The sequence below is a fragment of the Bombus flavifrons genome, chromosome 7 (assembly GCF_040668555.2).
Source record: "Bombus flavifrons isolate JBK064 chromosome 7, iyBomFlav1_principal, whole genome shotgun sequence".
In the NCBI taxonomy this organism is placed as follows: Eukaryota; Metazoa; Arthropoda; class Insecta; order Hymenoptera; family Apidae; genus Bombus; species Bombus flavifrons.
Genome location: NC_138448.1, coordinates 11935134 through 11959603, shown reverse-complemented (window position 1 = coordinate 11959603; position 24470 = coordinate 11935134). Strand labels below are relative to the sequence as shown.

The window sequence follows — 24470 nt, the reverse complement described above, 5'->3', positions numbered from 1 at the left end:
TAAGTTGTAACGTGTTATGCGGTCCACTGGTAAAAGCGTAAAAGTAAACGAAGAACACCGGCCCGTTTCGTACTTCCCTTGACTTCTCGGCTTAAAATGTCGGGAGAAAGTCAAAATCATGGGTTTGAGACGCGTGTTGCTGCATACGAGCACGAAAGTAGCAGAATCTACACCGGTTGCTGTCCGATTTGTATATCTCTACTCTAAATACACTTTCATTGTCGTTACCTGGTAGTTTGTCACGGTTCTCGCGAAACGACAACCGGTAATCTCCCCTTGCATAACTGAAAAGTATATAATCCTCGAGAAGGTGGAACGTTCGCTGTTTATCAGCGTTAATGAAGAGGCTCTTTCTCAGTGAAGAGGCTACGTTATCGCGATAGATGTATGTACATACGAGGACGCTGAGGACGCTATGATTCGCGAATATTCCTCGTAACTGTTCGGATCAATGAAACTATCCGGTCTCTTTGCATCCAAGGAAGAGAAGATGAAGAACCTTTCAGGGCCTTTAAGGTTCCTTTGTGTTCCAAGGACAACGTGAAATAAAGACTCGGCCGGAAAGGAAGAAGGGCTCTTTCCCCTTTTCATTTCCGCAAAATATCTACGGCCCTTTGTCGCGAGTACGAAACGTCACGATGCCACCGCATCACGGAATTTTTCATGCGAACGAACCCAAAAAGTCCCTCGTACCGAGTCGCGTGGCCTAACTAGACGTCTCCTCATCGTAAGAATAGAAGCACCGTGTCAGCAGCCGCGACGTCTAGTACAATGACGTTGATTGCGTCTAGTCACTCGGCTTTTCGATGACGATCGATGATGACGAACCATTAATCGAACTGCGTTTGAAACTGTTCCAGAGTTAGGAACGGAGCTGTTCTCGGTTTTCGAAACCGAGAAGAACGTACCAGCATCACGGTCGGTGTGTTAACGCAAGGCTAATGAAACCTCTAGAAGGAAATTCGCTCGGAAAACGTATTACAATTCTTTCATTGTTTCAATAAATACCCTATGGACATTTAAAATTTCTTTTCAAATTTTAAAATACTCACGAATAAAAGGAAAGCTCGCCTAGAGGTGAGTTCCAAGAAAAGGTCGTTTTAAAAGGCCGGAGCAGCTTGCCCCCGGAAACAGCTGCAGAACCTTACTTCTGCCCATTCGGTGTAAAATATAATAAATCCTAATGTACAATATAGAGGGAAGGGACGGTCTTTTAAAGAGCAATCGAGATTTCGAGATGTTCTCGGTCAATCGGTTTCCAGAAAGTCGGATGATCTCTCAGGTCGAGCCATGCCGTTGCGATGAGAGACACCAAAGTTTCTACATACATATTATGTATTTCGTATTCCCGGGAGCGGGCATTTGGGCGAGGTTAGTATTGGAAGCGCGAAGAGGTCAACGTTCGGGAAAGCGCCTCTCGTTACGGCACTGCCATACGATATTATAGGCCCCGTCGCTCGGAAATCCCCTTCTCCCAATCCACCACCGTCCCGTACACTCCTACTTCGTTCTCTGTCCTTCTTTCACCACCAACTCCTACTATCTCTTTTCCTCGATGCCCGTTTTCCTCTCCTTTTCCTTCTTCCTCGTATATGTATAGCTTCTATATCTTTTTCTGTCTCTTTTTATTCTCCTCCCCCACCATGGCATGCACTCTTTCGCCGTGTCTCTTTCTCGCATCTTTCTCTTGTTCATTCCCTACATCGCGATATTCCACCGTGCCTCTTTTCTCCGTTTCCACGCCCTCTTCCAACATCCATCCGTCTTTCTCATTCCGCTTTAATCCCCTATTTCTTTTCTCGCTCTTTATCCAGTCTCTGTCTCGTTCACGTGCATCCCCCGCCTCCTCCCTACATCTCCCTACGCCAAACGACCGAGCAACACTCTCGGTAGCTTCGTTTTGTTCTTGCTTTCTCCGCTTTTCCGCTTTTTTTCCAACCACCCCTCCACTATATTATAACCACGCGTCACCGTCTAACCCGTGACCGATCTATCTATCCCTTTCTCTTTTCCTTCGTTTCTTTCTCTTGCTCGTTCTTTCCTAGCGTGCAATAGCTTTCAGCCGGTCGCACGCATTGTGCCGTTATAACGGAAGAGAGAACTACTCTCTATGCGTTGCAACGGTCAGCTGTTGCTAGCAAAATCATCGAAATGGTTCGTCAGCTGCCACTAGACGACACGGACTGCTAGGTTGATGTTCGATCGAGAAAAACCATCGGTTGGATCGTAGGACGCTGAGTCACGTTATCGAAATCATTATTACTCTTTATATAGGTTCCTGTAAGTGCTTTTAGGTGCATACAAGCACCCGAAGTAATGGATAATAAATAAGCCGCGGATGTTTGTGCATTAATGAAAAATTTAAAGATATAAGAGTGCAAAGAGCGCGCACAATGTGTAAAGATATATAAAATCTTCAAAGTATAATTCATGAAAGTATCGTGTAGTTCAATTTCGAGTCGGTATTAAGTTCTATCTCTATGCGTGTTCATAAAAATACGAATGTCTATAAAAATCCGCGGTCAACAAGTACAGAAGAGCAGTATGAAGTCGTTGCAACTAGACAGATTTATATTCTCAATGATGCAACGTACACGATCATCCGATCTCGCTGTTAAAGCCACGTAACGAACTGTATCATGATAATAAAAAAAAAGAAGTGTGTCGCAGCAAGAATAGGAGCACGACAGACGCGAAGGAAAATAGCGGAATGATTGATCGACGCGTCTAATCGGCCGCCATGACTTAACCAAAGTGCTCGTTCTTCCTTTTTTCTCCCTCTTGCTCTGAGCGAACTCTCATCGAACTGGCGGATCAAGGCCGCCGATGCAAAAACACTTTAGAATCCTTTCGCGGCGATGAGTCACATCGCGAACCCGGCAAGGTATTACGTGGCAATGAAACGTTTCAGCTGTAACGTTGCGAACTATCGTTCCATTACATTGTGACGAACTGCAAATCGCCGGTGTAGATTAACGGATCGCGTTCATCTCCGGTTGCAAAATAGACTTATCTATCCGCGGGAATTCCTTTCTCGTCACCCCTCTCTTATATGTATATCAAACTTCTCTTTTTTCTCTTTTTTTTTCTTCGTGTTAACGTTAGGAATTTTATAATTATGCCGATACTTCATCGATAGGAAATTATCTGGTCTGTCTTTTCTACATAGAATCATCAGGCAGTGTTCTATCAGTGCTCTTACAGTGAATTCTCTGTTATTCGGTCTCGCTTTGACAGGTCACATTTCAGTTAAGATAAAAACAATTGACCAGCAGAAAAATTATTGACACGTTTTACGATGACTTCTTGTCGTCAGAGTTTTAATAAAATCGACCAAGTACAATAACAATAATAAGTTTTGATAGTTTGTGAGAAATTGCGCGACGGAACGCGAAGGACGTCGATGTAGCTTCGAGTCACGAGGGAATGAATCATCACAATGTCCTACACTAAAACGACGTCCGATAAGCGGCGTTACAGTGCTTGTTGCAAGATAAAAAATGGTCACGAATTAGTTGATGAGGGAACGAGCAAACAGACGTCGAGGTGGTAGACGATGGACGAACACGTGCCGAAGACACGCGAACCGTCATGACCGTGGAAAGAAATACAACTGCAACATTGGAAAAGAACCAGCGCGGAAGTCAAGAGTGCTGTTTCCGGAATAGCGAGTAAATCAAGAGGGAAGTTCTGTTCAACTCTCTTGACTCTCCCTCGTTTTACTTTTTTCTTTGTCTTTCGTGTTGTGCAATAATGCCTTACGGACCGAGAACTCCGGAGGATCGTAAAAGTTGCGAACACGCACAGCCTGACACTTTCTCCCTTCCATGCTGGAACTAGTGGAACTAGAACGTTCTTTTTTATCCTTTTTCTGTAATCTTAAACGTTTTCTATAACGATGTTATGCTATAACTTTCTTTTATACTTCTATATCGTATCTGTATCTTATCGCTTCTTATAGGTCTATTCTCATTCCTTTTATTTTCTTCGTACATATGCATTCTCTGTTCCTGCTTATCTCTATCATTCATTTTTCTTTTTATTTCTATATTTATTTTTCTGTTATCTATATTAATCTGTTATATCAAAGAGCAAAACAAAATTTTATATATTCAGTAAGCTAATTTTGGAGTATTACAAGTACTTGTTATAATAGTTGGAGGAAATCTCTTTTCAGCTGCTATTTCTTCCGTTTCTTTAGTTCGTAATAACATAAATTTGCATAAATATTAATAATGTGTCCGCAGGTGTCTTTCTCGAATTAAATTCCAACAAAGAGAGCGATATGTTTCATACGTACATACGTCGACACTGAGAATAATCGAATGAGACATAATATCGAATTTAATTCTCTGTGACTGCAGAGGATTAACAATTATTGAAGCAAATTACGTAATATTTCTTAAGAGATCTTTTAATGAAATCTTCTCTTTATATTTAAGTAAAATATATCAAAATCTAAACTTTGGAGCTGCTGTAGATTGCTTATCGATGTAAAGTATAAGAACCGAATAATCTACACTTGTGGTATTAACATGTTTTTCCAAAGAAGTTTAAAGGTGCAAATATGTACCAACGAACTTGTGTACAGACATTTCGACCGATTAAAGATACCTTTGTTCTAACCGTGACTCAATACTCGAATCAAGTCGCCGACATTTTCTTTGGCTAGTGTGTTATCGGACTGTGTAAAACGTTTTTATGGCACGAGCCACACTTTTGGACCACGTGGCATTAGTGGATCATCTTTATCTTTGCTAATGACGCATCATTGTACATAAAAGCCTTCGAAACAATGGAGACGTTATTATCAGTCGAAGTGGAGCAAGAAGCCACTATGAAGCTGAAGACCGAAATCCATGAATTTTTACGACACGAAAGAACATTACCAAATTTTACTGCCAAATCGTGTGTATAATACTTTAAAATTCAAACAAATTCTTTCATTTTATATACATAGGGGCCGTTCATAAGCCACATGCATCGGCTCCACAAATTAGAATTTACTATTATTTATTGTTCTTTATGTCATTTCTTACGATAAATAACTTATAGAAATAATTCATTTGTTTATCGAGAACTGAACATTAACCGTGTACTTAGGCAATGGAACTAAGAAATTAACAAAAAATGGAGTCGATCACTTTGGCTTCTAAGAAACTTGCTAGTTAATTTAGAAAGCTGCAGCTCTCTTCCATTTCGATGATTTTTAATATGTTGTAGAAATCAATACTTTGAACTTTTTCGTTTGCGTGTTACCGCCAGACTCTTCTAGTTTTCGAGATATAAATTTGTAAAAATTGTCGTTGCCGTTACAGAGAATTTTGCCCGTATGTGTGCGTGTCTGTGACACAGTCGCAAGTTCGTTGCTTGGCGATCTGTTTACATCCGTCAGCCACTGATATCCTTTATCTTTGTTCTATACTTTACGAATCTAAATAGTCATTCACAATCGCATATGCGAGACAGCAAGAAACATCTTTGAAAATCTCTTTCAACAGCAACACGATTTTGACAGTCGAATAATTAAATGCCTGGAAATTGTGACTGGAAAGTTTCCAATTTCACATGATAACAATAAAATATAAAGCATAACATGAATTGTAATTATGTTATTGTTCATAACTCAAACTTATGACCGCCTGCCCCAACCCGGCCGAATATAAAAGACTAATCCAAACCTAATCCAGGCCATTGATGGTGTTACGTCCGGTGACCCTTTATGTTCGAGGCGGCCACCAACTGTGTACATAGAATTGAGCGGACCGCAATAATCCTAAGGAACCATCATAAAGTGAGGCTGTTTGATTTACCATTAAAGCCGTCAAATGACACAAAATATCTTCGAGTGAAAAAGTTCCTTATGGTCATTGCTCCATCAGGTAAAAATTGGGGAAACGTGGGTTTCCCCAATAACTGTTTATATATGAACTGTTAATCAAGCATTCTACTTATTAAACCACCTCTATTATCCTAATCGAAATAGGGGATCAACCAGTTCGTGGCGTCGATTGTCTAATCGTAACGGGAATTTACGACTCTCGTTGACGCGTTTCCTCGCGATCGCGTCTCTCCGCGAACGGTCGAAGAAACAGATTTTTTTTTATTTGGGAGTATTTTACAATAAATTCTCATTGAGAATTATAAGTAAATTATTCTGGCGTGCTACTATAACGTGAATAATAAGTGATTATCGTACGTTTGATTCTAGCTGAATCTAATGTTTAAATCTAGGGGGTAATGTCTTTTTAGCCCGCGGACCTGATCCGTCGTGAAGAAACAGATAATCACTTTTAATACGCAGTTGTATACAGCATTGTAACCTGAATTGATCCCAGAATACTGAAGCACGCGCAGCCCCCGTTTACATGCACTACGTATAAACAAAAGATAAGAGTTGGGTTTGGGTTAGCTTTTTAAATCGGCGCGCTGCAAGGCGGCTGATAACCGATACCAACGCATACTCACAATTATAGACAGAATTCACTGTAGTAGTAAGTACCGACAGATTTTTGCCTATATCTCGGGAACTAAGACCGAGGTTACCAGGTCTGTAAATATGAAACCGGAATTTTTGTATAGAAAATACACGTTTATTGTAAGAAAATGATTAAAAATGTTTTATTCGAAGTATTGCCCATCGCTAGCTATACATTTTTCCCACCTGTCTGGCAATTGGTGGATGCCACGCCAAAAAAACTGTCGCTCTTTTGAGGCAAACCAGTCATCGAGCCATTTTCGTACATTTTCGTAAGAAGTGAAGTGCTGGTCAGAAAGTGCGTGTCCCATCGATGCAAATAAATAGTAATCGGATGGAGCCAAGTCTGGTGAGTAAGCCGCGTGCAAAAATATTTCCCAACTGAACGCTTCGATCGTTTCCTTGACCGGTTTTGTTGTATGTGATGGTGCATTGTCATGAAGCAAAATTGCTTTGTGTTGCCTTTTTTGATATTCTGGTCGTTTTTCACGCAAAGCTTGATTCAAATCGATCATTTGCTGTCGGTAGCGCTCAGTATTAACGGTTTCGCCAGGTTTTAACAGCTCGGTGGTCTTTTTCGGTGGTATTCCACGTTCTTCGTTCCTCGCGTCAAAATTGCCACTTCTGAATTTTTTAGACCACTCAGAGCACTGCGATTTAACAAGAGCATGCTCACCGTAAGCTTCGACAAGCATTCGATGCGATTCTGCAGCAGTTTTCTTCGAATGGTAACAGAAAATCAATGCTGTCCGCAAATCGTAGTTTCCAGGCACAAAATCTGACATGTTCAACGCTATTACAAACTATGCTGTTGTATGAAACTTGTATTGTTCTGAGTCGAAAATGTTTGTGAGATGTCAACAAAGACTTTTGGCATCAATGACGCAGTTTAGTGATAATTACATTATCAGCTAGGGCCATGTATAGGCAAATTCCGGTTTCATATTTACATACCTGGTACACGTATATAGAATCAATTGCTGCCAATTGGAAATCCAAGATGGCAGCAGCTTTCGAAGTAATTAGCAGTGGCTCGTATATCGTTCGAATCTTTTGAAATAATTTTCGATTCAGTAATTCTATGTTCGTAATATTGTATCAGTACCATTTAGTTAAACGATAGAGTGCAACGATCTGACATACACTGACGACGACTCAACAATGACCAACACAGAGCAGACCCTCGATAAACGAATTCCTCGAAGGACAATTGTTCGATTCTTACGTCTAATCGGTTGCATCGACTTCTTAATTAACCGGCTGTCAATTAACGCTGCCAAGTCAGCGAAAAATCAATTAGAAGAAATTGTGTCATGCTATCGGAGCTTTGCTCCGGAAGTTTCGCGGAATTCCAGCGCCTGTTATCAGGGGGCGTAGCTCAGATGGTAGAGCGCTCGCTTAGCATGCGAGAGGTACCGGGATCGATGCCCGGCGCCTCCAAGTTGCTTTTTTTTTCCTGTCAAAATTATCATTAAACGAGTCATTTTCAACGATCTTATAATTCCATTAAGCGTGTACGAATTTCATTTCTAAATACGAGTATCGTTTTCAAACGAATGAACGATTTTGTACGATATAAAATATGTAGATTACAGCGGAGAAACATGGTAAGTACATTTCCTGGTTTCAGTGTTATTATGCGATCAGGGGAGGAGAATTTGAACGTGACGTAATCGAAAATGAGCATCTGCTAGCTCCAAAGACGTGTATTTTAAAAATAGCTGACAAATTGACGAAGTTTTGTGGAAGCCAAAATATTTTATAAATTTTGGACGGGATGAAAGAACACATGTTTAGCTTCGAAAATAGATTTTGGAAACACGGGATTGGTTGAGAAACTGCTTCTCTGTAAAAGATAGAAAATGCGACTTGTCATGTTCTTCCTCTGCAGTCTTCACATATTGCGATACTTCGTCCTACTATTTAGTTTTTTACGTAGAAACCGAATATATGTGAGTTATAGGCCAACGTGATAGGTTACATAAAAAATGTGCTACTTGATACATCAGTTACTACGTTACAAGAATCGGAGCCACAAATTGAAACCCGATGTCGGGTAGCAAGGGAAAGGCGCAGAATATTTGAGCACGTGTGGTACTCCATAAAGCGAGTTCTAATGAATGAGAATCGTATCGAACATTTGTCATAGACGAATACGTTCCCTACCCTCGGGTAGTTTGACAATTCCTGATAAGTCACGTACATGTGACGATATCGTGGATACTTGAGAACTATGTCTACATTTAGTATTAATAAATACGTTGTAACCTCCGTATACATTTTCCGAATGGTTCCGAATTTTACCAATACAGTTATTGTTATCGCGTCTCAGTTTAGCGTTAATGAAATTTGAAGTTTGACATTGACGCACGCTCTATGTACGCGAAAAATATCTACTTTATAGTGTAACTAAAGTATCGATTACATATCTATCATTTTTTATCGACACGATTAGATCATCTACGCACACAAAAATAATCGCATCTGTGTTTACACGGGAACCATGGAACGTCTACATAAATAGTCATCGCAAATATAGATTAGATCGCCATCTAAATTTCGATAGGGGATTTATTTAATAAGATTTATTGAATAAGAAGGACAGCCACGTTTATCACCACGTTGTCCATGCATCTGTCACGCTACAATATCGATACTAAGTCCAGTTAAACAACGCGATACGTATTGTTTTCCCCTCGAATCAATCCGATTTTAACAGTGACAAGTAGTAGCTGTTCGCAAGTTTGCTGCATTATCATATCAAACAGCTGCGGTACAAAGATTTTCTCTAATAACACGCACACGAGTTGCCTGTTTCACAGAAACACAAACGCACGCTATGACGTATAAACGCTCCTCTACTCCATCGTAAAATAATTCTGTGACGCAAAACGTATCGCCTTGTTCCATATTCGGGGTTACTCTGAAACGTGGTTTTGCTATTGCTGTAGATCGCTGCCTACGAGCAGTGGCTAATTTAGACGGAGAGGTTCGGAGGGCAAAGGGATACAATGGGCAGAAACCAGTGGCTTGGTTACCCGATGCTCCATCATTTGGCGAAAAGCTCTCTGGTCGATCAGGTTAACTTACTGTAATCACTGCATGTGAATGTAGATTTTGCTTTTCTGTAATTTAGGCTTTATTACGAAAAATACAATTAAGATTACCAGACGTGAATATTTCTATAAGAAAATGTCAAGTCCGAACGTCTGCGTCGACTACTTGGCTATCGTTACCCTCGCCTGTAGGAAGAAAGAGCGTCAACACTTGAGGGTGGCATAAATTTTAAACCCTCGCCCGTACGGTGTCGTAAACTAGCGGATCCTGATATTTTGCGACTGCCACGTCTAGTACGTTCGATTTATTCTTTGTAGAATCGTCGACAAGGGCGAATGGAACTGACTATTTTACACGTTTCCTACCATAAATCGGATAAATCGGGATACATTTTATATCGATAATAAATTATATTCCCTTAAAATTGACTTACATTCCTCAGATAAATTATCTTGTATATAAATTATCTTCAATACCATATCTATATATAACTACATATATAGTTATATATAATGCATTAGAAAAAAAGAAATAGAAGATTATCATCTGTTTCTAGTGCTAACCTCTTGAAAGATATCGATACGTGTGTGTAGGTTTACTTTTTGTGTAATTGAAGTATAATTCTCGAAGATATGATCATATATGTGTACACTATGTTTCTGGATGGTATCCCGCTCAGGGTAACCATCCACATGTTATTTAGCAAATAAGTTAGAAAAATTTAGCAAATGTCCAGCTGGACAAATTGTAAAATACAAATTAAATAAAGAAAAAAAAAAGAAATTACGTTTCTTAGACGTATCAATATATTCTTCGAGTATTGTATCTCCCATTTAGTATTCACAGGTATACAGGGCTATGAACGTAAAGTGTGACAGCTGAATATTGTGAAAAATATTGGTGATGCAGTACGAAAGACAGGAAGAAACAATGTAGTATTTTTTTGTTTTTGTTTTTCATGTCTTTCATACGATAAGTTTTAAATACATTAAAGCTAATGTATTTTTTTTATCTAATCGCTTTTCGATCTTATATTTTCGATTTACCTTATTACTTGTTTATAAAGAATTAAAAAGTGCATCAAGCGATGTATAGAAAAATGTTCAGATCTATTTAGAGAACTAGAAGTGACCTTGAGATATCCTTGATTCCTTCGTGTACAAAGAATTCAATTACGCGACAAGTCGTGGCTCCTAGAATATTAAAAATTTTCTTAACAACGTTTTATTCTATCGCCAACATTTTCGACGATGTTCAGGTGTCACGCATCACGTATGTGTATATTTAAATAAACACTTGAACAATAACGAGCAATTATCTTTTCCTCAAAAATTCGCCCTTGAAGTGGTTAATAGATTCGTCTGCAAAATAGTTGATCACAGCAAATATGTAAAGGCAGAGGAATGTCGAGCGATACACGTGTCTTCTTCAAACATTGCAAAGTTCAAACATGAATATGGAACGAAGTACAATCAGGGAGTGAAACGTGATGTATCTAGATAAGAAGATTAGACCTTTTCTTTTCTGATCAACGATATCGGCTGACTCGATAAATAATACCGAATAACAATCACCAAACGTCCTCTGACTAATGGAAAAGAGAAATTAATAACGCTGTGGTAATCGATCGTTGGAACAAAATTATGGGACATGGCTGAAGCGACCAATACATAGCGGTATTGTCAAGTACGATTCATCGGCGTGATTTCACGCAGCAGAATTTTGCAATAACAATGCACGAGGCTGATAAAGTACAGATATCCGTGTCATCCCGACACGCGTTAGTCGACCGTTCGTTTCGTTTCTCGTATCTCATTTCACGAAAACATCGTGCTGAACATTATCAGGAACTGGTGAATACGCGAGCGTATTATCTGCCAGTCTATTGACAACGAAATATCAATAATAGAAGACGAAAATGCACGCTCTTCTTATTGGTCGGAAGACAATAAAGCGGTATCGGTCGAACGATCGATACTCCCGGCCAATCGCTGCTGTGACGATTCTTCTTTCGCCAATCGTTGGTCAAATCTCGCTATTGCGACACGTCGTGAAACGTTCGATGCGGTAAATAAAATGTAATTATACGAAGGTTAGGCGTGCATTCTTTTTTATCGAAAACCAGATAAATACAAGAAATGATGGATAAAATTTGGATTTATTTACGGTATTTTGTAATGGAGTTTCATGCTTTTATGAGTGCCTATAGCAATATGTTTTAAGACTTAAAGTCGTATAAATTTTTCTATTACGATTTAACTTTGCTCGAAGTTTCTTCAAATTAAAGATTTCGTCGACTGTTCCGCTTTTCCTCTGAACTAGAATTCTTTGATTAAAGGAACGGAAGATTGAAACGAAATAAAATTCATCGAGTAAATTTTGAATATGAAATGGAAGAAAAATGAAAAATAAGTACTCGAAATAGCGAAGTCAGAAAGACAAAGTCTGGATGATATGTGATCGCCACTGTAAAAAATATTCGATTGTTTTGCTCCTTCTTACGGTCAGCATAATCGACACTTACAAGCAACTTTTCCACTTACGGTCAGCATGAAATAACAATCTTGCATAATTTGCATGGTACATCAACCAAGTACAAGTGTTGACCCGTACATAATCTGTTTACTGAATATCGCCAGAGTCATTTAATTGCTGCACTTTCGCGCGATAAAGACAGTCGACTGTAACACCTGATAACATCGATCAGTCATCGGGAACAGGACCGTAAATCATTAATTATTAACGAAATATAAATGTTTCCAATCATTTTGATGATAACATAACATAATATACAGGGTGGTTGGTAACTGGTGGTACAAGCGGAAAGATTCTACGCGAAAAAAGAAGTCGAAAATATAGAATAAAAATTGTTCGTTTGAGGCTTTGTTTTCGAGAAAATCGACTTTGAATTTTCGCTTGGCACGCGTGCGGTACGTTATAATCTCACTGTTAGATGTAAAAAAAAAATTTTTATTCTATATTTTCGACTCCTTTTTTTCTTTCAGCTTGTACCACCAGTTACCAACCACCCTGTATATCTTCACATGGTTTCGTACCTTTTTTCAAGGCGTTATAGGACGCTATCGATATACTATAATATTACGTTACAATAATTACTAGAGTTAAATAACATAATGAATAACAACTCCAGCGGTGAAGGTTGTAGAAATCATTGTGAATATCTAAAAAAATATCTACAGTCACTGCTAATATTGTTTCACATTGATTATAATCTCGATATTATTTTGCTAATAATCGATCTGATGAATGATTTATTCGTCTAATAATCACGGTTCACTTAATCGATAATCTACGATCGAACACATTATCTAATCCAAACGAAGTCTTTGTTAGTCATAAGAATTATGAACGTCATTCTGGGGTTAAGAAGGAAAATGAATTCTGCCATAGGTCACCTAACGTCTTGAATGACTATGGAACCATCTACACTCTACCTCTTAATCGCTTGAACTTTGATCGAAGTACAGAAAGATTAATGTTACCCTTCATTTATAATCGCGTTCAGTTCGCTGCTTACTCGTTCATAACAAGCTAATCTATCGATTTGACCGTTTGAACGAGAATCGAACCACTGATCAAGAATATCGAAAGAACGACTGCCATAATACTTCCTATTAAGAGTAATTCCTAAGTACCGGAATTTCGTCGCGGTATCCTATTAACCTTGTAAATACAAGAACGGTTAAGGAGCTGCTTGTAGAAGTTTCATTCGGAAGACTAGTGTTATTTGTTGAATGATAATCGGAAAACGATTAATTTGTCGAGAAAAAAGCCGATCGTATTTGTAGAAGTTTGAAGCGGTATATTTGACGGTCGGATGTTAAGTAGGTCGGTATTTAGTAAGATTGATATAATTGATATTGAGTATACTTTTAACTATACGTACTGTCACCGTTGGCTGAAATGTTCTATCTATCACTTTGAAACCGAAGGAGATAGGAATTAAATCATTTTCTCTGTGTCGTCTTTATTTTTCTTCGTTCGATTAAAAATATTAGCTGACTAGGAAGTTTAATTAATATTTGAAAGGTAAGAAATACCAGAAGCGTGAAATATTTCAATATATCTGGGAAAATGAAGAAATGCTAAATAGAACGTTCTGACTAAGGAGGGCAGTATAAGTGTTATATAAAAGATCGAACGAATTGGATACTCGAAATATCAGAAAAAAATAACCGCCTCCACCTTAAGATGACGCAGGCAAAAAATTATCTCCAACGTTTTCAAGCCTTTCCGCGTATCGACGCTCGTTCGACGCAAACACCGGATGAAAATTTCATAAACAGCGCTATCGAACAGCAAATAGCCTTGATATTTTCTCAGATTGCTTTGAAAATTCGTGCAACGATATCATTTAAAAATTTCGATATCAATTTTCTTTTCTCTCCACTTTCATTATTCATTGTCATGTCATTTTTCTTTCTTTCGTTTGTGTCTCATTTATACGTTCTGACTGATTTAATTTGTTCTTCTGAAATAGACAGATCTAATATCATATTCTAATCGAAGCTTCCTCTCGAAACGAGCAACCTAAGTAAAATCGGTTAATATCGATGAAATGTTTCATTTTATCTGTCCATCTTGTTCTTTTCGCGTATTTATTTTTCACTATATTGTCACGGATTTATCTCTGTTTTGGCTTCGACGAAACTCAGTAAACGATGAGTTAGTCGTAAATAGATTTCATTGAAAGAGGACTATGTTGCAACGGGCGAAAGACAAAGTTAAACCGAAGCATACGTTACTCCAGAGATTCTTAAGAATTTCATAAAGTTAATACAAAATTCCACATATTTATAGTTCTTCGAGTTCGAAGAATTCGCTAGAATTACTCTTTCTTATCTCGTTTCTATTCTATCGCTAGACCGTGAATTTTTATGTAAACGTTTCCATAAATACCATGAAGCAAATAAAACTTCTTTCTCGCTCATATGAAACATTGAGCGTGGAAGATGAAATTGTCTACGAATGCGTAAACATTTCCAGTCTACTCATTTATATTCGAATCGAAGCGACGAAGGTAGCTGTTCCCATTGTTATTACCGTTATCAGTGTCTTGTGGAACCTCGAAGCGTTCCCACGTGCGCCGCAAGGGTGACTTTTATGTTGGAATAAATTTATCAAATTATATTGTATCACAATAAGATCAAAGGACAGCGGCGTCCCTTGACGCAACATGGTTCCTTTTGTCGCGGACTCTGCCAAATCGATGCGCACCCTTCACCATAGCAGTCGACTTTTATGCGATAGTAAATTAACCGAAGCTCGCAGAGGAAACGCGGGAAAGCGTGCCATGATGGCGAAAAACTTGCCTGTCCGGGCATAAAATCTCATGACGTAAGGTGATTCACAAAGTGTTGGGCCGTTTGCCATACAAAACTTTCACGGATATATTATGCGCGTTAGAGAAAACTTTTTGGAACTTTCTTAACATCGTAACCGGACAAAATTATTCTAACATATTGGGAAAGTTTGCAACAAATCCGACAATATATATAGAAGATACGAGACATTTATTGCAGGCACAATGCATAATTTCAATAAATTAATATACAGTTGCCTTACCTTAGCTTACTCATCACGGACCAACGTTGCTTTAACGCAACATTTCATTCGCAATTTCTCTTCATCGAAATTTACATTAGAATTTACATCGTCCAACTCTGTTCTTTTAGCATCGCAAATACGAAAGAAAATTCTAAGGATACGCCCGATGAGTTTTCGACCAGTCGCGGGGAGACGCGTTCGCGAGGAAACGCGTCAACGGGAGTCGCAAATTCCCGTTACGATTGTACAAATCGACGCCGCGAACAGATCGATCCCCTGATTTCCGTTGAGATAATAGGGGTGGTTGAGGTGGTATAACGCTGCGATTAACAGGGTTATAAAATATGTATTTCCAACAACTTTCCACAAGATAGTATAGCCGATGCGTAAGAGGTAAGTGAAGAGTAAATGGGTTGCTCTTAGATGAGAGAATCAGTGTGGAGATGATGACTGATCTGAAGACAGAACTCGAGTCCTGGTAGATATGTTGTCGTCGAAGAAGTCTTGCGGTGTTGAATCTGTTCTAGTTGAGAGTTAACTGATCTTCCGCTCTCATGTAATTACAGGGGAAAGCTCGGTGTGTAAGTATTTTTTGAACGAAGGAAGCAGATTCGTTGTTTACACTTTTCGTTATGAAAAGTGAGGGTAACGATCCGCGATACCCATTGATTATGGCCAGCGTTAATGAACGAAGATAGGAGGAGAAAGCCTCCTACCAACGTGGCTCATGGGTGACCTTGTTCCCGCTATATAACTGTCAGCTTTTTCCGTAATTTCTAAGAGCGCACAACCTTAGTGGCCAAATAACGAGGGACGTCGCACGGTTTATATCCAGACAATATCTAGACTGAAACAATGAATATTTTCTGCGACCTTTAAAATGATTTCTATAACCTACATAAAGTATATCTACATAAGAGATTTTTCTATAAAGCGTTCAAATACTTTCGTGAGTCATACTAGACACATTTAGCCATTGATTTTGCGCGTCTCGTCTGACGTTCTTCGTTCGATACGACCTATAATCTATAATCTATAGGGTCACGGAGGATCGAGGAACGCATGCGTGATGCATTTTACGATCGAGATATAAAACCATGACGAATAGTATATATCATATCCTTGCCCATTTTCCTATGATCGTAAAATACCGGGGTCGATCGACCGTTCTGAGAATCGCCATTAGCAGCGGATCAGGGTAGCCATCAGTAGTGTAGAAATATTGAACTGCAGCAAGCATAAGATTAGATTTTCGACTGATAATTTAACTTTACAATAACTCTCATGCAACACGATTCGATCTTCCCACCGTATCTTAAATAATTCCACGAAAAACGACGATACGAAGGAAGATAGAAATAAAGCAACATTTCTATCTCGATGAACCGACACGCGAGGATCGGTGAAAGCGACTGTGGATTAGACGCAAAGAACGAGAATCCCTTACGAGTTCCCCCGTCACGAAGCGAGCCGTGACTGCGGAAGGGTGCAGAAGTGATTGCGGGCCATGTGTCAACGGAATAATAAAAGGACCCCGTCGAAGGACGTGGCTCGTTTGAAATTGCGTGCATCACGAGTAATAATGCCTGGACGCGGCGCAACGCGATAGCTCGGAAGAAAAGATCTTGCAGCCGGTCTCGTGGCGGACCTTTTATGATCCTCGAGAAGAGAAATTGACTGATTCCAGGCTCTGTAGAAACAGAAACACGTTTCGTTTCCGGTGGAACGAGAACAGGCTCGTTGAAAGGAAACATGGATCTCGTTCTTTTAATCTGCTCGTCAAATCCTCGACGTTCGTTCAGTGATCTAATACGAGATTAAAATTGAAAAATCGGAGAATGTGGGGTCGTCAGACTCGAGGAAACGTTAGAGCTCGTTGCTCAGAGAATAGCATGTGAATAAAAAGAAAAAGATACGTATTTCCTGCTGTCAAATAATAGATATACGATTTTATTTGTATAATGTAAAACTTTCGAAACTTTCGAAACTTTAGATAAAATAATTATTGCATTCCATCTACGATAACTGCCTCCTTCCGAGCGGCGAACGCAAAACGCATTGTGCTCATCGTCGAAATAACCAACCTCCACGTGAAAATGCGTTTTTCTGGCAATCGCCATTCGTGCCGATTGATAGAGCGAAAATAAATCGAGTAGTCGAATAAATATTGCACCCTTCGTTTCCGGCACTCCGTACGGGATGATCGACGTTGTATTAAAACCACGGTATTCGTAGAACGCATGAAAGGCCGCTTACGACCCTACCAAATTTCAACTTGATCCGGTGACTAACACGAGACGAAATTTCCATGAAAAATTAAAGACACGGTCAAATTATTTACAAACAGGAAGGTGAGTATGGGGTTGGTGATTTTATGTGTGCGCACGACGGGATTGGTGAGAGTGATCAGCTGTTTCCAGAGACGTAGGATCGTCGTGGATCTCTGGAAGGAGAAGCTGTTTCGTGTTACGGTCGCAGAGCAGAAATGGTTTTGGGGAACTCTGCGAACGCATTAGGGTGCTACAATGCTGTTCTAATATTTATGGCAGTGCGTAACTTTCGGTGGATGAAACGGTACATGACGAAATAATCGATCGGTTTACGTGAAACGCGGATTGGGATTGGATGAATATTCGAGATGAGACAAGAGGGATTCTTGGCTCGTAATCGAGGGTATCGGTGTTTTGACAAGAGAGATTTGACTTTGTGGAACAGATCACGAGAGAGGAAAGAGTGAAGATAGATCGAACGAAAGAAACACAGCATAATTATCGACGATCGGTAAACAACAAAGTCGGTTATCGGACGACTGATGCAACACGGAAACGAGTTTCGTCAGCTGCTGCAAATAGACTACGAGGGACTATAGATAGACTTAATCGGTCGTAATTGTGCATTTTTCCTCGGATAACGATCGTATAAGCCTGACAGCAATCCGATAGAAACACGCTCGACGTATCCTTTGTTCTTAGGGGAACGAACCACGATGATTCAAATTCAATTTACTCTTATTAATATATCGAAACTTTCTCCTCGCGATAGAGTAAATTAGGAGCAAACAAAAAGCTGATAACTTTAATCTATTCCTTTTTTTCGTATTTACCGAATAAGGTTTATCTTCAAAGGTTCTCGAGTCGTCACATATGACCAGCGGATTAATCGACGTTAATCGATACTTCTATCTAGAATTTAAAAGAACCTTCCAGAAGCGAATAAGACAGTACGAACCATTGATTGGGGATGCTGGCTAACGCGAGAGACGAGAAACTCTCGGTATACAGACATTTATCTGGAAATTTGTTCTACGGCCTGCAGATAAATCCGCACGAGTGGCTCCGTTGTGTATGTACACGTCATTGGTCAACACACACGCTTATCCACCGCTTCTATCGTGACCTATATTTGTATGAAGGGTGATTATTTCCCCTTGATTTTTTCCCTCCTCGTTGCTCGTTCAAAGAACAAGCCATTGTTGCACTCGAGGGTACCTCGTGATTCGAATCGAAACGTATTTTTCTTTCTTCCATCTACTCCAAGGTTCACCCTTTTATTCGGAACGCGTCATAACAAAATTCATGGATAATTTGTTACCCGCTGTTTTTTCGACAGGGAAACTTTCACGCACGAACGAACGGTCCCGCGGCTTACAAAATCATCGTTTACGATCTGTGTCGTTTCGAAACACAATTTCTCTCACACCATCGCAGCGACACGTCGGGCTAAAGCAAATATTGAAACTTCAAAGGTTCTACCATTTCATCTTCGATACACAGCAGAACAAATATTCTCTGTGGAACATCGTTTTTTACGTTTCGAGATAATTTGAAAGTTCAGTCAGCATACAGTGGCTACGGAAAGTACGGCGCGTGATTACGGATCTGTAAATCGGTAGATTTAAGCAAGCAAGTTCATATTATTACCGCGAAAGAGAGGATTTAAAGAGCCGTTGAAACCTTGCATTGAAATCACTACGATCGACCATCACCTTCTCTTTACCAGACCTCGCAACAATATGACTAACTCTCTATTGTTTCAAAATGGCTTTTAACGCTTCATCACAGCGACACAGCCGATTGCTGAAACGTACGTACATACATTAAAAATGTAAACACGCGTAATTGCCACGCATGTAGCCGCGTTATCTATCCACGCGTAATGCAACGAACAACCACGAACACGTGATTTCATCATCGAATGCTGCGAATCGAAGATTTCGTCGGATATTTCGAGAAATGAGGGTTATTTTGAGAATTTATGATCCTTTACAGGAACCCTTCGAGCGCCTGTACGTCCCAACGAATTCAAATTACTCTCTACACGGTCGGTCCATGCTTTTTCTTCGTTCACAGCTATATTCGCTCGTTTCTCTCCAAAGACGCAGGTATGAGACTTCTCTGCCTCTTGAGAATCCTCACGAAATCTCTTCCCCTTCAAGGATTCATTTCCCTTGCCCAACAGGGGTGTCTCAGCTGTACTTTGCATACGTCTCCCAAATCCTATGCAGCGTTTGAACCCCAGCTACCTCCTTATCTCGTAGAAATAAACGTCCTGACAGTGACGATGTGAATAATGACTCGTGCATAATAATTGCAACAATTATTCTCATCGAGTTTTTTTATTTTTATAAAAACACATTCGCTACACATGATCGCTGACGGATCTACTGCGATTACAGCGAGAAATAGAACTAATAATACATCATTCGAGGAATATGTTAATGTACTGCACAAATCCCAAGTCCTTTTGCATGTAACAGATTCCGTGACAAAGTCTACTCTTACTTGCTTCCCTCTGATAAATCAAACACGCGAGATTCGATAGACGTGCATAGTCCTCTGTGACTGACCATATGCGCGTACACCGATTTGGTTTTATCCCCGAGGCAAGAGCGTAGCTTTTGTTTCCAGTCGTTAACCCAATTTCGAAGTATGCTCGGTATCAAGTATTTTTAATATCATATTGACACGTCGAGTCGCGCACGCTCGAGTAAAAAAAAAAGAAACGTATCGAAAGACACGGAAGACGAAACACGAGAAATCAATGGTTGTTCAATGCTCTCCGTTACATTTAACAAAGTTACGAAGAGCGACATTTGGTGCCACCTTCGCGATTTACTTTGACGACCAGCTAAAACGTAAACAATAAGAGGAGGAGGAGAGAGAGAGAGAGAAGCCATTAAACTCGATCGATTCACGCGCAAATGAGAACCTATATTTGCTAATTAAATTGGAGACTAAATTCAGTCATACATATGTAAGCAGTCGCTGCCACACTGTGGTCGCGTTTACGTGGAACAAAGAGACTCTCTGTGAAGCTCGATCCAGTAGCCGTGATCCGAGATTATAAGCGAGGCGTTAAAGTCACTTTGCAAAACCGGTCTTGCATACAGTAGCCTTAGCAACCGAAGAATGCAATAAAATTACCAGGCAATTGTATCCACGTGTCGGTTGACGACGAAAGAGCAAGTAGTTTTGGTTTCCCCATCTCCGCAACCTACCAAGCTTGTAAACGATGATTAATACGCAGCGATCGAATCTACGCGACGTCTCCTCGACACGGGACTTCGTTACACAGCCTTCGCGTTCCTATCAGCATACGTAGAAAAATTCGTCGTCTCTTTTGGACAGGCGTGATTGATGAAACCTTTTTTCATCTGTCTTTTTTATTTCGAAGATGCTCGAAATTAGGTTCATTCTTCTTTCGTTACGAGCTGTTTTGAAATAGTTACACTTTCGAAAGGTTACCATAGTTCAGACTAAAATAATCTGGAAATTATTTAACCTCGTTGCGCAACATTAGTACGCGTCCGCTTCGTCGGACAAAATTACAGGGTGAAATGACGAAGTGAAACTTTCCATTGGCGCCATTTTCATCGGCTGAATCATCGTTAAGATTTCTTCTAAGCGAGCCGTACGGTAAAAAGGGAGACCTGGTAATGGAAAGAAGCTGTTCCGAGGGTTTTCTTTCGATTATACCTGTCCCCATCTGCTGACCCTTCTCTGAACAGTTACGGCTGATTTAAGAACACCATAACGTTCCTCCTTCCCTAACACATTCAGGACATGCTTCGTAAAAATTCAGGCAAATTAGACGTCGAATAAACGAGCGAACGGAATCATCGTTGTTGAAAATCCGCCGTCTCGTGAGAATAAAAGTGTGTCGGTGAGAAAAGACAGCCGAAGAAAGTGGATACCCAATTAAAACCAAAAACGTTTAATCGTGATCATATAGAAAAAGAGAAGAAAAGAAAGTCTTTCTTCTTCCTTTTTTTAAAGCAAATATTTTGACGATTGAAACAGTACCGAAGAGAGGAAAAATTCTTCCAAAGTTTTCCTAACAATGATCAAAGAAACAGACAATAATATTGTACATCTTTCGTAAAATTTGAAAGTACCAATGAAAAGGAAGAGAACATTAGTCTAAGTACGGAAATACATTGGCAGGGAAACGAAGAAATAGAGCAAGGAAATTTTGGCGTGGAACGACTCGAAAACATGGTAGGTATTTTTCTTTCAGCCATTACGTATTCTAGAGGGACGTGACTGAGAGTAAACGTGTTCGTCTACTCGGACCGCCTACCCAGCTTAATTTCTACTCTTGGTAAAACCGTGTTGGAAAATTCCACTAATCTTTTGTGCTCAGAACACCGAACTATAGACGCTTCCTTCAGAAGGGACCCAACTATACATAAACGCCCCTCTGCACCGTCGATCCGAGCCCAAAATTCAGGTAGCCACGAGTTTTGTTCAGATCTTTCGAACGCTAAGGTCCATTATAAATGCACCCTGGTATGTCACCAATGAACTAATACATCGTGACCTCAGGATACCAACAGTCAAAGAGGAAATAGCAAAATATAGCGACAGATATAGCAAAAGAGTCAACAAACATCGAAACCCCCTAATTACTGGACTACTGGATACGTCGGACCAGATCCGCAGGCTGAAAGAGACACTACTCGCTAGACCTAAACGCTAGATTCAATTAGTTATCTAAATTAAGTAATATTTACTTATTTATAATACTTACTTATAAATTATACTTATCTGTAATAAGTATTAACTTATTATAAATAATTAGCCATGTCACTGCGCCACGCCAGAAAAAATTACTGGAAATTCTCAATGCGAGAATTGATTGTAAATTTTGATAAAAAAAAAAGAAGAACTTTCGAAATACTGAATGACGATGGACAAAATAGGAACTTGAAACTGTACAGATTTTATATTTTCTTTACGACACGCGCGTTAAAAGATAGAGAATATCCTTACTCACAAATTGTGCAATCATTTGCAGACGAATGAAACAACGATTTGGACGATGTTCGAAAAGAGTACAGTGAATCATGTGGAAATTTCTGATATTGGTAATTTGAAATGCAAGATAACGAAATGTATCGTAAATGATTCATTTCTTTTATCGCGTCCCCATCAACGTGGTGTAACGGTGGCTGAACGTTTCGTTTTCTTGGCGAAAGCCCTTGCACGCGTTGCACAATAGTTAGCGTAGACAGTGCAAGGTATTCCAGCCACTGTTTTAATTGGAATATTGACATTTGTTAGCCATTTAAATACATTGTTAGTATTTCGCAAATGAGCCTCCAATGCGGATAATGGGAAGAACGCGTGATTAACGGCGGATGAGTGAGAGAGAGAGAGAGAGAGAGAGAGAGAAAGAGAGCGAAAGAGAGCGGAGTCAACAAAAGATCGGTAGCATGAACATTAGTTACGTAATCACAACCAGTAGTAGAGGTTGTATTTTCTTAGTTTTTAACAATAGAAATTACATCCTTTTCGTCCTTAACATGCTAGTAGATTTCGAGTTAATGAAAAAAGAAATGACATTAAATAAAAATATTTTATAAGCAAAATGGAATTGTAAATAGAAATCTATCATCGTACCAAAGTTTCTATTAAACAAAACGAAACAGAATAATGATAACGTACTTCGATTCGATTCCCTGGTGGAATAACATCGTTCACGCCTTCACGGGACGTTTAGCTGAGCACGTGTTCTCTACCGAAGCGAACTGCCTCGATTAATGCAAATATTATATTGCCCTCGTTACGCCCCGCACTTCTGTTCATATAATTCGATTATTTTTAAGCGGTCGCATACAATTAAGCCATGCACCGTAACATCGAGGTATTATATTCATTCGACGGCTGCTTCTTCATTAGATGACCCGTTAATTAAAAGCAAAAGCTGCGCACGTGCATATCATGCGAACCAATCATCCTTGGATCGACAAATCTTACTTGCCTTATTAAATCCTTCTTTAATGTAATCTTCGTTCTATGACATTTAAAAATTGGTCGAATATTCTATCTCAAGTAGAAATATCCTTTACGATTGATAGGATATGAATGCACGCGGAGGATATAACGATATAACGATTTATTGAAAGTAAATTTTATTAGGAATAAATTACAGATTCTTATGTAATTGTGTTATTCCCACTATATTGGAATTGTAAATAATATTTGTCAACGGAATACGGACACGGGTTCGTTATTCCTCGAATATTCATCTAAAACGATGAGAGCGTAAAAAGAGAGAAGGATAGAAATAACAAAAGGAGCGAAACCGTGTTGAGAAGTAGGGAGATTCGGCAAACAAGGCAATTCCAAGGCGATGAATTATTTAAAGGAAGCACGATACGAAAATAGTGGTGCGATTCACAATTCGATTACCTGATTCGAAACTTTTCCACTGGCACGAAGAGAAATATGTTTTTTCCGCGCGTTCCCGTTTAATTAGTCATGAATTGTCGATAACATCGGCAAGGTTACTCGTAACCCGGTACAAAGGCGATCCGCGATGACTTAATTCGAAATCAGGCTCTCCTTGTTCGTTTTTCTTTCCGTTCATTCTTTTATAAACGTTGCGTGTTGTAAAAATAAAAGAGAAGGATATAACTCTTCTTTCGCTCGGAGAATCAGGCGAGTAATTAATATTCTCGCGATTGATAAATGAAAATAAATCGTTATACAGCCTTCTCTACATATGTTTTTTCTCATTCTCTTTTTTTAAATGACCGATGACTAGCATTTTTACTTACGTATATGGTGAATAAAAAGAGATATTACGTTATGAGATAGATTTTACTTATAATTCTCAATGAGAATAGATTGTGAAATTCTCCCAAATAAGAAAAAAAAGTGAGGTAGATGTTACGTCAAGAATGACAATTTATTTCTAACCCAGAGACAATTGTACAGATGTTAAAGAAGACGCTAAAATTCGCAAACAGGCAGAATCACTCTGAACGTGTTTCTGTCACTTCTAAAGAAAATACGTACCACGCCAGAATAATTTACTTATAATTCTCAATGAGAATTGATTGTAAAATTCTTCCAAATGAAAA

General features: G+C 39.3%; 1 protein-coding gene and 1 non-coding gene across 7 annotated transcripts in view; one reads left to right on the top strand and one right to left on the bottom strand.

Moving 5' to 3' along the window:
* The window catches only part of Sesn (Sestrin), a 147269-nt gene that overhangs the window by 26177 nt on the left and 96622 nt on the right, over window positions 1–24470 (bottom strand). The gene's annotated exons all lie outside the window — the stretch shown is intronic.
* Window positions 7846–7918, top strand: TRNAA-AGC (transfer RNA alanine (anticodon AGC)). The gene has a single exon. It is a non-coding gene; the product is annotated as a tRNA-Ala (tRNA).